Below are 16758 nucleotides of genomic sequence, written 5' to 3' on the forward strand. Positions count from 1 at the left end.
AAAAATAATATGAAAGTAATACAAAATATTACAAACAAAATGTACTGATGTATATGATTAATATAATGCATGTTTTTAAGTAGAAAAACTAAATACAATTTACATTAAAAATAAATGTAGAACTACTGAATACCATATAGTATTTTTCAATTTTTTTTTTTTTGTGCTTATCATAGTGAAGGCTCCCGAAATACCACAGACCAGATTATTAAAATGTAGAAATACTGAAAACATGTCATTTTTTAACAACAATATAGGTATAAAAATTGTATACAATATTAACAACTAAAGTTTTCTTTGTTTATAGCATTATTGCATTATAAAACCAAATAAATACAATAATGCACAAACATAACATTAAAAACAAACAAACATATGTATCATATTTTAATCACATTTTTATATTGGTATTTGCTGTTGTTCTCACCCCCAAAAAAATTAAGAAAAAAAAATAATTACTCCAGAAAACTTAAATCGGAAATGTGCACAATTTAATAGCTCCAATAAGGCTGAGCATCTGTTTGGCGTTAATGCATATTTGCAGTCAATTTACCACCATAATGAAATATTAAAAACGGGAGATTGTTTCTGACTAGGCTAAACATTTCTAATGAATAAAATAAATACATAAATGAATATATATCCCAACTATAGGATTTTTAATCTTGCACTACGGGGTCATTTCAGGTCGTTGCGGCGAAAACACCACCTGGTGTCGTATCATCCTCCAAATCCCCCTTTATCTTTATTACTGCGTCTTCAATCTACACTTTGTATGGGCCGCTACACACTTCCAATTAAACCGCGAGCGTGACATTCTCTGGAGGGTGATCTGAGCAAAGAATTAGGTGACTCATGAAAAAAAAGGCAGTCCGAGCGGACCAGTAAAAGTGTTAGGGGAGAATAAAACAAGAGCCGGCGAGGTTTGACGGGGGGTGGTTATAACGTTCCGGGTCGTGAAAACCAACCGAAGCGAGCCATGCTGCACTGCGTGTCTCTACGACGCACTCAGTTCCCATTGTCGCAAATATATGACACACTTTGCTTTTAATGACTCTCTATGCTTCGATGCTGGCGTGAATTATTAATCTTAAAAGAATGTCTGCAAGCATTTAGCACGCTGTAAAATTCAACATTTATAGAAAGCAATGCCGTGCCACTGTGAACAACTACCACAATAGTAAACCAAGTAAAAATGGTGTCTAGATTAGTTGGTTAGCTAAATTATGGAATTCATAGCCAAAAAACTATAATATGTTTGCTTTCAGATGAAAGACTGGACAGGGAAATCATAGATTGATGAAGATAATTGAAAGTTTGTGGTCATTACTAAGCCCATATCTACCACTACGACATGCAGTAAGCTAGCTAGCTAGCTAGCTATGCATACACTATCACGACATTTACGTTACGTAAAGACCCTCCGTTCTTAGGTGTCACATCTTTGTTTGTCATTGTTTCTTGTTACAATATTATTGTAGCTTATACTAACGCAGACAAATTCCTAGTGTGTTCTTACATAATTGGCCAACAAAAGCTGGTTCTAAGAAACTCTCTATGTAAACCCAGATGTCGTTAACATTCAATATACATGATCTCAAATTCTAGGATTGCAAATGAACAGTAATAATACAGGTGCAGATTCTTTTTCCGGGTTATATGTGGGGCCTCGCATATCCACTTTGATCAGTGAAGATGTTAAAAATCGGTATATGTGTAAGCCTCGCAACCCCACTCTGGTACCAACTTCTTAAAAGGAATTAAAAAGTTCCAATACGGTGTTGGAAGTACTTTTTTTTGTTGTAGCCTTTTTACAAGTTTCTTGGACCATTTGTGCCGGAAGCGAGTCTTGAGACGGCGAAGAGCTCCATACATCATTGTGCCGCCGCATTACCGCGGGTAATGAAGTGTGAACCAGGAGCGGCACTTGCTTGTGTCATAAAGAGTGGGATAGAGATTGTGGGCAGTCTTCAGGCGATCACAGCCAAGCGCCTCAAATTACACTTGTCAAAGAAATGGAGTCCGCGCTGCTTGCCATCACTTTTTTTTTTGCATATCACCTGGGAGTGTATGGTAATGTATGTGTGGAGAGATGAGAGATGAAGACCGTCTTAAGGATGAGTGGATGCATTGTTTTCCAGCTCACGTGAACATTTATCATTTATGTCGGAAACTTGAGCTACTCCTCACGGAACACATTATACTAAAGTATAACCCGAGGAAATGGATGCTTGCGTTCAACAGACTACTCAGAGGAGGTGATAAAAGCAACTGAAACATTAAATCCTTACATGCTCTGTTACAGTTGAATTTGAGGTCATTCCAAGTGGAATGGTCAGCAGTTATTGTCAATGTAAATTGTATAGCGTTGGGCTAAGGTGGATTATGGGGTTCGTTTTATTGATTGAACCTAAGAGTTTGTTGACCAAGCTAAAATATAAAAACATACATACGTCTCACACACTAACCCCAAGACAAATATTACGTCTCTCTGCTGGCGTGTGTACAAGGATATGGATTTACATACGATGGCTCACATGAGATTTTTAGGTCGCACGTTAGGGTTGAGGTTTTAGATGAGTTACTTGAAGGGGTTACTTTTTCAATGCAGTCGTACATATTTTCATTCTTTTACTGTGAGCTGTATTTGTGCCACTGGAGGTTCCATTTTTACCGCACTACTGTGCAAATCTTGTCCTCTACTTCATATGTTCTGTCCTATTAAATTACAAACATAAAATGACCATGGCCTTGCATTTGAGACGTGTCTGAAATGGTTTGCTGGGATTGGAACGTAGGGTTTAGGTTTTAGATTGCCAGTTTTATGGTTGAGGTGGTTTTAGGTCGTAGGTTGTTAGGACTGAGATGAAGGGTTTTAAGTCTTGGGTGTTAGAGGTATGGCTGAGATGTAGTGTTCGTCGGGTCTTAGATGGTTGAGATAAGGGTTTTATGGTCTATGGTCCTCAGTCAGAAACGCGTGTGTCCTTTTCAGGTTGCGAAAGAGATCTTAGTAGTCACCCTAGTAGAAGGAGTTCAAATACCCAATTTGGGGATCTTCTTCAGAAGTAAGGGGGAGTTCAATGGGAGGATTGGAGTAGCGTCGATAGTGATGCGGACTCTGCATTAGTGTATCATGGTGAAGAGGAGCTGAGTCGATCAATAATGGTCATGACAAGAACAAGATCATGGGGTGCAAGCAGCCAAAATGGTTGTTCTCTGCAGGATGTCGTCGGTGAGACGTTTAGGAGGGGCTCAGAGTACAGCATCTTAGGAAGATATCCCCTCACAGATGAGGTGTCTCGCAGCTGGCTTAAGATCACCCCAGGATTTTCTCAGAACTGGACAAAGTGGATAGGGGAGAGAGAAATTTGGCCTTCTCTGCTTAGGCTGACCGCACCCGACCTTGGATAAGTGGCAGAAAATGGATGTATTTTATGTAGGGTTTACTGTAGGTCTTAGATATTTGGGTCCAGTGAGCTTGCAACCATTTTATGGTGTACCCCGCCTCTCGACCAAAGTCAGCTAGGATAGGCTCCAGCTTTCTAGTGAGGATAAGCAGAAGGCTACAGAGAATGGATGCTATGGTTCGGATGTAGGATTAGATATTAGATGATTACGGTTCAGGGCCTTCCCCCTGAACCGTTTTTGTTTTGGATCTAGAGGTAAATTTGGTAAGGTGGTTGGTTGGTTTTGTGTCCTCGGTTCTGGTGATATTGTTATTCAAGGTGAGGGCTTGTGTTGAGGATCTTATCTTATAGTCCAGGGTTAAGGTTACAGTGTGATTTTAAGGCTAATATGAAAGCGATTAATGAAAGCTAGGATTCAGATTGTAGTCTAGGGTCATGGTTCAGGTGTAGCTTGCTAGTCAAGTCAGGTTTATGGTCTGAAGTAAAATCAGTTGTTGCAGTAGGAGGTGGCCCGACATACACAGGTAGTCCTCGTAAGGGTGACAAACGAGGATTGACCTGACTCTATAAAACCACCTTTATTTTATTCGCCACTTCTTAAATAGGACAATGCAGCTTTGATTTGGTTCCCTGTCCTGAAATCATGGACTGATATGAGCTCCCTGGTGGAAACATTTATAGGCCTACAATTGCTTCAAGGCCGACACCTATGATTTTACTGCACGAGTTATTGTCCACACAGACAACATTGCCCCAGGTTATTTCGAAACGAGCGCACTGCATTAAAAAATGCGTCAGTCTGAAGCGATTGCACATTCCGTAGTCATGCTGCGTGTTGAGCATGTGGAAGTAGAACATGGCGATAACTTACAAACATGAATGTTCATCCAACTGATGATGTGCTAAATTATTTCTGTTCAAGAAATAATTTACCCTCTGTTTCATTGCCGTGCTTTGTGGGTCTTTTAACGTCCTTTTTTTTTTTCTTTTTTTTTTTTTTTCCTGAAACATGCTCCTTTTGGTGCTAATTCAGCAGGTCCATCTTCTGTGGGTAATGTCTGAACGAGTCAATGAACCCGCTTAATGATCCTCACTGATTGAGGAAGGGCAGGCAAAACAGTGGTAAAAAGTTGCACTTTAACTTATTGTCTCGCCTCATATTTCAAGTCGGTCACGGACTACACAACCTTTAAGGTCCCTTTGCTTCATTACCTCTTACAAAAACATGATAGTGAGAAGGATTGGTTTAACTTTACAATCTTAACCGATCTTAAAATGTGAGTGACCCCACAGATTAATTACTGTACCCATACTGTCTGATTTACTTAAGATGTCCAACATGGCAACATATAACGATTTTTTTCACCAATAATTGTGTGTTTTCTGTATACAGTACCAAGAATGACCTGTAAGAGGCAGCATGGTGCCGCAGTGCATCCGAACAGTTGTTGATGTTTTTTTTACTTTGACAGGTTCGCTCAAGAAAATTGGAAAAGGATGAAAACACAACAAGATAATCATCCACAATAATCTTTCAGAGATGTTAAAAAATCTGGCCTTTCCTGACTTTGATCAGTAAGAAGAAATTATGTTCAAATTTGTCCCAGTTATACTCATATCAAATCCGTTTGTAGCAGTATAGTTTCTGATCTAAGTAGTGTTTGCTTTTTTCATAACCCTCCTTGAGACTTGGAAGAGTGTATCATGTATCATGTTTCTTCTATGTTTTTATCAAAAATTTATAAGGGGCACAAAACCGCAAGAGAGGAAAAATAGAAATAGTAGTTGCGGGGGCGGCGAGCTACAACGTTTGAAAAGAGTTTCTTTCCCCTCGTAGAGTGACATTTACATTATGCATCGTGTGTAAATTGAAAACAAGCGTGTTGTGGCTGATGTATTACATGCACACTGCTCCGGCCAAGGGATGTATGGTGGCCCTGAAGAGACAAAAAGACATGCCGTTTGTGACATGTAAAAGCCGTGATGCCTCCTTGAGTTGTCATGAATAAAATACGGGTTTCAGGCAGTCGTCAGTGGAGTACCAACGTGTAATGTTGACTTACAGTACAGTTGCGCAAAAGATTAGGAAAATTGAAAAAAGTTTGAAAGTTATATATTTAAACGAATTTGCACATGCAGAGACACTAACACCATTGCTTGTATGTGTCGATATGATCACCAATAAGTGGCAAGTGCGGCGTAGACTTTTGCGAGCTGACACAGCAGCCAGCAGCCGGAGTGATTTACAGGTGCAAACCCGTGTGATAACGGAGTGACAAATAGCTTGTCACTATCGTGGACGAAACGCGGTCCTGACATCGTTGCGCGTCGACAAGTGGACAGTGTGCTGTTTGCTTGATTTGAAAGCAAATGTGACAGACGGATGTTTGTTGTTTAATGGTGTCTTGATTTTTGTTCTGTTTTGCAGTTTACTTGTCACAAAATGACAATTGCAATCAAAGCCAGCCGTGAGGATGGAGGCGGTTCTCAATGCAACACGAGGTAATCAGCTTGATTGGCTGTGTCACTCGCTGATAAATTGAAAAGGCGTTAATATCATTGAGGAATTTGTTAAAGAATGTTTTTATTATATTGCAGTTGATCATTGTGCTCAGTGTCAAAATGAGGGTTGCTTTCATTATTTTGGTCATCTCACACCAAAATGCTACCAATACATGATTTGGAAGTCTGACACCTGACACTGAAAAATATGTCAGAATGTAAAAATGATCAAAATATGTCTTTTATTTTTCGGTGTCAATACATCTTTTTCTAAAAAGGCATTTATTTAATTTAGAAGGACAAAATAAGAGAGCGATGTCCCGGCTCCATAATTTGGCTATATATAGGAGGAGTTAATAATAAATACATAATAATAAATAATAAAATTAATAATAATATTAATAATAATAATAATAATAATAATAATAATAATAATAATAATAATAATAATAATAATAAAAAAAATAAAATTAAAAAAATTAATTATAATAATGAAAAAAAAATGGGAGCAGTTACCAGTATGATACAAACCATAACATGTTTTTTATAACATACACTGTCGATCAAAGTGAGCATTTTTATCATTGTAAAGGCAGACTTTCCTTCCATTGGATCTCATCAGACCGTGCAGGGGTATCTAAAGATGTGTGCAATTTTTGTATTGATTATATCTGGAAATTGCACACATAGGTAACAAATTTCTTGTCTTTTCCAATCCAGTTTAATTAAATTATAATTAAATCAGTTTGTTTGCTACATTAAAGTGACATTCTAGGTAGAACAAAAGCCTATTGTAATGTTACATTGTGTACCCTGCAGATCTCATTTGTCACACTGTTAATTTATTGTCGGTGTTGTGTTATTGAATTAGAGGTTGCAAGCGCCAGCCGACTTAATCTGTGATTACTTGCTGTTTGTTGTCGTAAAGTCTGTGTGAGAAAAAAAAATAAAAATATAAAGAGTTAAGTCTTTATCTTAAATGTGCATCCTGTCTGCATTGAAAACAACCTTCTTATTTAACTTTAAAATGTCAATATTGAGTTACGGTAGATGAAAACAAGCACTAACAACAAAGCCGTATTGAGATGTTTTCCTCATACATTGGAAAGCGATGTCATTTGAATGATTCCAGACGGGAGGAGAGGCGTGGCTCCTGACAGGAGCATGAGAAAATAATGATATCTTACTGCCGGTGCGTTGTTTTTGTCTCCACGGACCTAATTACAATAGCTGGAGTGTGAGGCTGTCAATTGACAGGAAGCCTCACTATCGTACTTGGTGTTGACCTCTCCCTTCTAAAGAATCTTATCACAGCAGGCTTCATTTGCTTAAAGCAATCAATATACAGGGGGTGTCAGCTTTTTGTTTATTTATGTGTTTATTGCATCGTATGGTCGGAATCTTTATTCTACGGAGTGGCGCCTTCTCTCAGATGCATAATGTATAACAAGCTTGATATCAAAACAGACATCCTCAATAGAACGTGATATGACTCAGCCAATCACATTCCGAGCAGCTTTACGAGTAGAGCAAGTGGGTGGGTGTGAGGTTGGTAAGCGGTGAGGACAGAAGACAGAATTTCTTTGTGGTGTAATTCCTCTCAGGAACATGACTCAGTTTGCTTTACAAGTGGAGCAAGTGGGTGTGTTTGTGAAGCAGGAAAGTGGTGAGGAGAAAAGTGTGACGACAAGTCGCATGCATTGGTTTATTCGGAGCAGCTTGAGTGAGGAGAGAGAGTCGGTGTCTGAGGGGCAGGCAAGCAGTGGGGAGAGAAATCCAAGAGTCAATTGTTTGATCGAATGGCTAAACACATTCCAAGCAGCTTTGCAAGTGGAGCAAGTGGGCGTGTGCAAGGCGGGCAAGCAGTGAGGAACGAAGTCCAAGAGCCAACTGCCTGAATTGAAAATTCCCCCAAATTACAGCCAGTCAAATATTTTATTGGGAGTTTCTTTTCAAGTGCAGCCGGTGGGTGTATGTGAGGTGAGCAAGCGGTGGTGAAAAGTGTCAAGGGCCCAGTTGCAATGTCACTCCTTCCACATGACACCACTGAACAAAGAAGACCGAGGACATCAGAACATTTCTTCTGAAAGGATCACTTTGCCTCCTGCGCGACAGCTAGCGCGCGAGCCGACTCCAAACCTCGCATTCTAAATGTCTTCAAAATGTCACCACTAAGGAAGACATGTCCTCGAATCGGCCACCCCGGAGATAAACCGAGTCCTCTCGGAAAGAAATTGAAATCCAATAATGATGATGTTAGCCACCGCGGAATGCTAGCCTCTCCAGAAAAGACACCGGATAGCATGATTTTTATCTCGGCGTGCAAACATTTCAGCAAATCTTAACCTGCCGACCTTGTATCGAAACATAAAAAAGAATGGGTGGTGTGGGGGACAAAGACGCCCCCGCGGCAGGGTTGGGAGGACATTCTGTTTACCCTGCGCCACCCAACTGCCAGTCAATAAAAAACCTATTAGCCTGGCTGAACTCTTTAACAGCAGCCAATGATGTTTGTCGCCTTAATGCGACGGGCTGCCGTTTTGTGTTAAACCTTTCCTGAGCCCTTCCTAGACGTCATTTGGGTCTTTTTGATGCCGTCAGTCCTGTTTACAAGTTGGAATATGCCAAATGTTGGACAATCTGGTGGATTTCGTAAAGTTGTGCTTTTACAGTTTTTTTAAATTTGATCTAACATCCATCCATTTTCTGAGCCGCTTACTCCCGACAAGGGTCGCAGGGGGTGCTGGAGCCTATCCCAGCTGGCTATGGGCGGTAGGCGGGGTACACCCTGAACTGGTTGCCAGCCAATCGCAGGGAACACAGAGACGAACAACCATCCACACACACAAGCACACCTAGAGACAATTCGGAGCGCCCAATTAACCTGCCATGCATGTCTTTGGAATGTGGGAGGAGACCGGAGTACCCGGAGAAGACCAACGCGGGAACGGGGAGAACATGCAAACTCCACCCAGGAAGGCCGGAGCCTGGACTCGAAGCCGAGTCCTCAGTTCTGGGAGGCGGACGTGCTAACCACCATCACCACTTTCTAAATTCTTTCCCAAAGATCTTAGAGCCATGTGTAAAGCTATAAATGATTTTTTTTTTTTTCATAAAATATACTAAAATGTATATAATAGATCTATTTTCACTCATTATTGTCTAGAGAAACTAGACCAGACTTTCATTCTTGAGGTGACATAATGTGGCGCAGTTCCTGTAGAGGAAGGAAAGAGGCGGAGTTTCTTAAGTTTAGCGTTCAAGAGTTCTCAAGCTATTTTCATCATTTTCAATTGGTGTATAATGCTTAAAAAAAATAACGGACAATAAAAGTAGACCAATATATATATTAGTGTTGTTCCGATACCGTTTTTTGGCCCCCGATACCGATACCCAGCTTTGCAGTATCGGCCGATACCGATACCATACCGATACTGAAGGTTTTTTTTCTTCAACATGAAAAAGCTGTCCTGCTATTGGTTGAGAGCATTCATCTTAGATCGGCATGCAGTGAACATGTCACATACCAGTGAATGTCGTACACGAGCAAGACACAAGATGCTGCATCCAAAATCCTATATTAGCGTTGGAATTAATGGTATCGGCATGTTACTTGTGAGTACTCACCGATACCGATACCACTGTTCTAATGCAGTATCGACACCTCTGCCGATACCAGTATTACCGATACCATATATATATATATATATATATATATATATATATATATATATAAGACTATATTTGCACATAAAAGACGATAAAACTCAGTTGACCCCCAGTTATTTCATCAAGAACAGGAAAAAGTTGGCTAAATTCTTGAACCTTGTGGTGTAAACTTTTGACAAAAGCAGAAACGTTATTAAGAAACCTAAGAACTGTTTTGAAAAACAAAAACAAAAAAAACAACAACAACATTGCACAATAAAGAACAGCTCCCAACCTGGATGCCGTCTACACAGGTGAAAAATGGAAGCACAGACGCGTCTGGGTTCGTCGGCGGGTCGCACGCTGTAGCGTTTCATTAGCTTGACTGACATTTCATTAAGTGGGAAAAAACATCTTCATGTGGGACTGCGCACGTCCGAGCATCTCCGCACGGCTTTGAATGATAAGTGTCTTGATTGGTATGCCGCCGCGTCGCTTTCCCTGCGCCTGCGCTCGAGGTCAGAGGTTGCTTGTTTGCAGTGGACGCCCTTACTTGGAAAAGTTTAATGTTATGTAGTCGTAAAATGTAAATTTACCACAGGAGTCTGTCGCATGAGCGGTGCCAAGCTTTTCATTCCTAGAAAATAGAAGGGGTATAAAAAGAAAAAGCATTGTTATGATCGACTAATAGAAGTATCTCATATAACAACTCGCTTCCTGTAGTCACAACAGCGAAGTTCACCAAATGGAGCTGAAGCGGCTTCTTTTCTCTCCTGTGTAACAGTCATACAGATTACAGGGAAACTGTAGGAAGCCGCATGATTTGAATTCACGCTGGTGGGGGGAAGATGAAATAGCGACGCTCGGCTGAATACACTTTTTGCTGGTGGCGGCGCTGAAACGCTCCCTTTGTGGGTTCATGATAAGATGTTAAATATAGGCAAAGCGTTTTATTCATGGCCCCGGTGAGTCACAGCAAGTGGCAACACTAATCTCAACGTTTTAAAGACTCACACCGGAGCCATATTTCACCGCAACGCCCACTGGAAATGTTTAGTGTACTTTATAGCATAACGTCGGGATTTCACCAACCACTGCACACAATCCATTTGTTCTTGTCCATTATGGATTCATTTTTGCCTCACAATCCGCCGGGAAGACGCCATTAACCACTTTTTCGTTCGTCTCTTATTAGAAGCCAAAGGCCACAATGTGCGCTTGTCGTATTTCAGTGGAAATACATTCATATTCCAAGCACGAAGGGAGGTGTTCTTTGTCCTGGATGCTCTTGGAACAGTAAGGCCGAGCGAAAGTACACAACAGTGGTGGCAAGTTACAGAGCACAAACAGTACAGTACACCCCTCACATTTCTGCAGATATTTCATTGGACCTTTTCATGGGATAACGCTGAATAAAAGTCACTTGGACACAATGAAAATCAGTCATCGCACAGCTTATATAACAATTTAAATGTATTGTTCCCTCAAAAGAACTCAAAATAAAGCTATTAATAGCTAAAACCCTCGTAACAAATGAGTAAAAATGTCCAAATTGAGCACAGTTGATCATTTCTTGACGCAATGTCATGTGACTCGTTAGTGTGACAAGGTCTCAGGTGTGAATAGGGAGTAGGTGTGTTAAATTTGGTCTCATACTGGTCACTGAAAGTTCAACATGGCAGTGCATGGAAAATAACTCAAGAAAAGAACTGTTGCTCTACAACCAACCAATCAAGGGATGGAAAAATGCTGATGTAAACAAGTGCCAGGACTGTGAGGACATGATTGGATAATAGAGCCAGTCACTAATTCAAACCCAAAAATGTGTAAATATGTTTTTTTTAAAAAAAATACTTTGTCCTTCCCTCCCAATAACGTGTTTACGCATTTTTTTTTCTTTTTTTTTATGCAAGAGTTTACATGTTTTGATGCAGCTTCTGACATGAAGAGGTGGCTTAAAAGAATGGTTGTTATTACAAAAAACGGCCAGCAGGTAGCAGAAGAGTATAAGAGATCAGCCTGGGCGATGTTGCAACAAGTTCTTTTTGTCAGTGTTTTCACCAGGAATCTGAATATCGATGAAACTTAGCTGTATCCTAATGCTAATTGCTGCCAAACAGGTATAAATATACTTTTTTTTTTTCCTTATGAAAGAAGATACTCTAATCTTTATCGTAGATTCTATGTTTTTATAGCAACAGAACACAATATTCTGTAGGGCTTTGCAAAATCAGTCAAGATCCAGTAAAACAGCCGTGATGCTTCAGTGAAAATGACTGAGTGAATAAGTTAGTATAGTTTAAATGACATCATCAAGTACTATTGACTCTGAACGCACTGGGCAGATTAGATTGACATGGCGACATATAGAGTTTGAAATCAGATTGGATGAAAAATCTAACCTCCACATGCACATGGGAAAGAGTGCTGCTGAAAGAAATACAACAAAATAAAGTGAATAGATTGTTGGGAATAAATTAATACAATTCCATATGCAATACTGTGATATCAACCACCAACGTCAGCCCTCAACATAAATCCTCGAGCTTTTCAACCAGAAATGCTTCTGGCTGCTCATGCCAAGCGCGCGTGCGTAATCATGTGCAATATTTTTGTTTTCCTTGGGCAGAAACGGAGGGGAAATGAGAAAAAACATAATTTGACAGTAACCCGGCGTGGCGCGGCGCTTCACTCCGAGTAATTGGCAGTGTAATTTGGGCCGTGCGGTGGGAGCGAAATGAGTTTTCCCTGGAGAGTTTGGCCACGGATGCTGCTTCATGTTGCTCGCAGGAAAAAATCAAGTCGCTGCTGAACGGATGCTTGAAAGCAAATATTGTCACATCATTGCAAGTTAAATAAACAAAGTTGAAACTGCTTTTAGAGAACCAGTGAAACTTCATTTCATGGTCCATACAAGCACTACCATACATACTCCCCACCTCATGAAAAACCACAAGAAAATGACGGACTCCCTAAAGTTATAGTTAGAACAGTAAAATATACCAGGAAGTGAGTGGGAGGGGCTTCATTGAGTCTGGCCATAGCTAATAGAATAGATTTCTTCTCTGGGACTCAAACTGTACTTGGTTTGTTCACATACTTTCTTGACATCAATTATCCATCCATCGATTTTCTTGACCGCTTATTCCTCACAAGGGTCACGGGGGGTGCTGGAGCCTATCTCAACTGGCTTTGGGCAGTAGGCGGGGTACACCTTGGACTGGTTTCCAGCCAATCGCAGGGCACACAGAGACAAACAACCATCCACACTCACAAGCACACCTCGGGACAATTTGGAGCGCCCAATTAACCTGCCATGCATGTCTTTGGAATGTGGGAGGAGACCGGAGTACCCGGAGAAGACCCACGCAGGCACGGGGAGAACATGTAAACTCCCGCCAGGAAGGCCGGAGCGTGCACTCGAACCCGAGTCCTCAGGACTGCGAGGCCGACGTGCTAACCAGTCATCCACCCTGACATTAATTACTACTTTCCAATTAGCCAGTACTTTGGCGCCATCTTGTGGCAGAAAGAGCACAAACATCAGTGAGTGTTTTGCTAGCGTCACAGACCAGATGGTAGTGAAAGTTGAATGTATATTCGGCAAACCGCGTCAAAGTCAGTCGACTTTCTGACTCTGATAGAGTGGGAAGCAACTTTTTGCGTCCTAGTATGGAGGCGGGAATTTATAAGCTTCATGCTTCTTCCTGTCAGCCCTTTTTTCTTCTCGGTTATTACACATTGAAATTGTATGATGAAATGTTTGATTGTCATAATGCTGTCCAAAAGGAAAAATGAACAAATAAACCTTAGAAGTCTTAGTCCTTATTTCAATAGAGCACGATATCAACGTTTGATGATCTTTTCTCAGACTCGCATGAAAAGAGGAGTGCGAGGGCAATTTCCAGTTGTATCTATTTTTGTGCTGATAGTCCCTATCTGGGCCGGCCTGGCAGTGCGCCTTCATTGTCTTTGCCATTAATTTTCCTGGAGGGTCCGCAGGCTTGCATTGCCCCTCCACTCGGGACGAAACGGGATGCACGAGGCTCTTTACTGGAGCACTTAATGAGATTTGCGTTGAGGATCGATCGGTAAACGGGACAAAGGGAATTGAGTTCAAGGCCCTTCGACAGCCAAAAAAAAAAGAAAGAATACAAATAACGCTTCACTGTTGTGATTAGCTTCCTGCGGTCATTATGTTTTGATGTGTTGATACACTATTCATTTCGATGTTCTCCACTGTTTGTTCTGGCACAGTTCAGTCATTGTTTGCGTTCCGCCAACAAAGCTCTCTGTTGCCGGTAAAGTGCTCGACGCTGACAGCTGCCGAGTAGGCACAGGTGGGAGCTTTGTGATGCTCTCAGTGCCTACCATTGTCGGCCCGAGCTGCAATTCCCTTGCTATTATTATCTTCAGCGCATGAGCACTAAATGGCCCATTAAAAGTGGACACTTACATCAGCAGGGGAGACTACTTTGTCTTCTTCTTCTTGTCTTTCTACAAGACGTGACTTCTCGGCGCAATTGTACGTGGAAGTTTCACAAAAGAGCCGCAGCATGAAGTCCTTGCAGGTTTTCGAATGGAGCACTTCTTTTAATCATAGTTTGATTGCTCCTGCTGTGTCCAAGATGAGGTGGGGCAACCTGAGGCCCAGGAAATGGACACAGAAGTACGCAATAGAATCGTCTCCGGTGTTCTTTTCTTCAGGGTGAAATGATTAGGCAATGTACGAGCTCGTGTTGGGGCCGCTTTGCTAAATCTGACTTGGTTGGATGTCTTGAATCTGTGCAGGTACAATTTAGGCATTCTGGAGATGCTCAAAAATCACTGCTGAAATATTATATCGAACAGTACCCTGCTTTAGAAAGAGAATTTCTGATTTGGTTACTTTAAAGTGCTTTTTCAATAAAATTTAGTTGAGTAATATGACTAGAAATAGGTTAGGTTGTACAGAACCAAGTCACCAAGGCTCAAGACAGCCATGTACTGGAAACCTTAAGGGTACAAAGTGGAAGTGGACCAGCGTTCAGGAACACGTTGTGGTCCAACTGTATCCCCCCCCCCCCCCCCGTCCAATATGAATTAGTTTCCCTGAGGCATAATCACACGTGGTTGAAATAATCCCATTAACGGCGCGGCTAAGCGGCGCACTTCTAATATCGTTTTATTGCCACGCCGCCTACGACGTCAAAGCGCTCAGTGGCAGACTCGCTTGTAACTGATGGAACCTGCGACTCTCAGCTTTTAATGGGAGCCCACTCAGGTCCTCGGAGGCGGGCCGCTGTCACTCAGCCATTGAGCGTACTTTATTGGGGGGGGGGGGGGGTAATTGGCAGGCAGGCTCCTTTCTTTTGCTTGCACTTTCCTGATCTGTCAGTAGACCGGGGGCCTCTGCTGGGATTAAAGGAAGGAGGTTTTGGAGCAGCGTGGGTTACCTCACATGACAGAAAAATCCTTATTCAATCAAGACGCCCACCCGGCAGCTATACACTTAAGTTTTTTTTTGTTTTTTTTTGCATTTTCAGCCGAGCCGCATTTAATTAAATGGGGACATCTGAAAAGGGCTGCACCCACTCAGCAGGTTCCTCTTTAATATTTAACGGATTGGAATATTTTTACTTTGACACAAAGCATTATATGTACAGAGAGTACACAATACTGAACAATTTAAGAAATGATGTGACTATTTACAGATTGCTATTATTATTATTATTATTATTATTAATATTATTATTATTATTAATAGTAGTAGTAGTAATTAAGTTTAGGGCTGGTTATCAATTCTAGTTTCCTCAGTCGATTCGATTTTGATTCACAAGAGTTCAGTTCGATTCGATTTGGACTTTTCCCGTTTTGATTCACTTCAGTTCAATCCGACATTGATTAATTATGGTAAATCAATTCTTCTTAAATGTAAATGACATGATAAAAACTCCACAAATATTAATTTTAATAATGGAGTAAATTTTACAGAGGCAGTAACTGGTCAAAAAATGACATTGACACGATAATTGTAAATATGAACTAAAAAGATTCTGAATTGTCTTAAAGTGCAATATTGTCCAATAGGCCAGGTTTTCCATAAATGTAAGAAAATACTTTTAAATTCATGTGAGCAGTCAATTTCAAGAAAACAGTAAAATACAAAAAAAAATAGTTATTTAAATTTCGGGGGAGGAAATTATGGGGGGAAAAAAGAGATTTTTAAATGATCTATTCATGGTTTTATGAATCGGTATTGGGCTCAAAAAGGAAAGCTGATTTGATATTGATTATTTGATTTTTTTTTTTTTTAAACGCAGCCCTAGTTAATTTTATTTGTTAAATACATTATTAATTACATAAATGCAATTTATTTCTGTATTTATTTTTTGCTATATTTTAATACCCCTCCCACTTCAAAAGTGTTAATAAATCAGGGTACACAAAATATGCCTCCTAACCTCATGCATCATTCAGACAGTTGGATTTGCTCAGCATTGTCGGGTACGCGGCGTTCGGCTGGTATCAACTCGGCAGAGGTCAGGCTCGCCAAATTATTCGTCGGGGTGAGGGGGGGGGGGGGGGCGTTTGACTTAATGTCGCGCTCGGGGGAGATGCGCGCCTCTGAATGCTGAGTGGCCTCCGTTCCCTCAAAGACTGCCGACCCCGCCGAAGCGAGGTTACGTCTTAAATGTGTTTGTCGCCCGTGTGACAAGCTTGCTTTCCCTTCATTGCAGACATTTCTTCTTGTGTGCGCAAAAAAATGATTTGTATCCTGAAGTGTTTGGATGGAAACAGCTGTCGTAAATAAAAACTTGCATCATGAAGCGGCAAATTCGGTAGAATTAGCATTCGTGTCGCGGCATTGTTTGACTTTTAAGAAGTGACCTCTTTAAATTGTCCCTGGAGAGATGATGATGTGATTATTTTCTTCTGACAAGGATGATGGATATTGTGACAGATCTCATTCCAGATGCCAGCGTTGATGCATTTTCAAAACCTGCATTTAGTTCTTTTCCCAGCGTCTCTTTTTTTTCCCTGTTTATCCCTGTGAGTGATCGTGCGATGCGGTCCAAGGTGACATTCCGGAGATGGAATAAAAGCCTTGCGCACACCAACAAAATATATATATATATATAAAAAAAAAAACAGTCATAGTAAATCATCTAAATAGGATTTGCGATGGTGTTTGCCTCGCTCGATGAGATCAAGCTGTCGT

The 16758-nt window shown here is 40.9% G+C and overlaps 1 long non-coding RNA gene across 1 annotated transcript in view; it reads left to right on the forward strand.

Annotated features, from left to right (window-relative positions):
* The window catches only part of LOC144009640 (uncharacterized), a 124590-nt gene that overhangs the window by 77332 nt on the left and 30500 nt on the right, over window positions 1–16758 (forward strand). The window contains exon 6 of the long non-coding RNA XR_013281001.1: window positions 5836–5909. This is a non-coding gene — a long non-coding RNA (uncharacterized LOC144009640). The remainder of the gene's footprint in view (window positions 1–5835; window positions 5910–16758) is intronic.

This window comes from Festucalex cinctus, chromosome 20, assembly GCF_051991245.1.
Source record: "Festucalex cinctus isolate MCC-2025b chromosome 20, RoL_Fcin_1.0, whole genome shotgun sequence".
Taxonomy (NCBI): domain Eukaryota; kingdom Metazoa; phylum Chordata; class Actinopteri; order Syngnathiformes; family Syngnathidae; genus Festucalex; species Festucalex cinctus.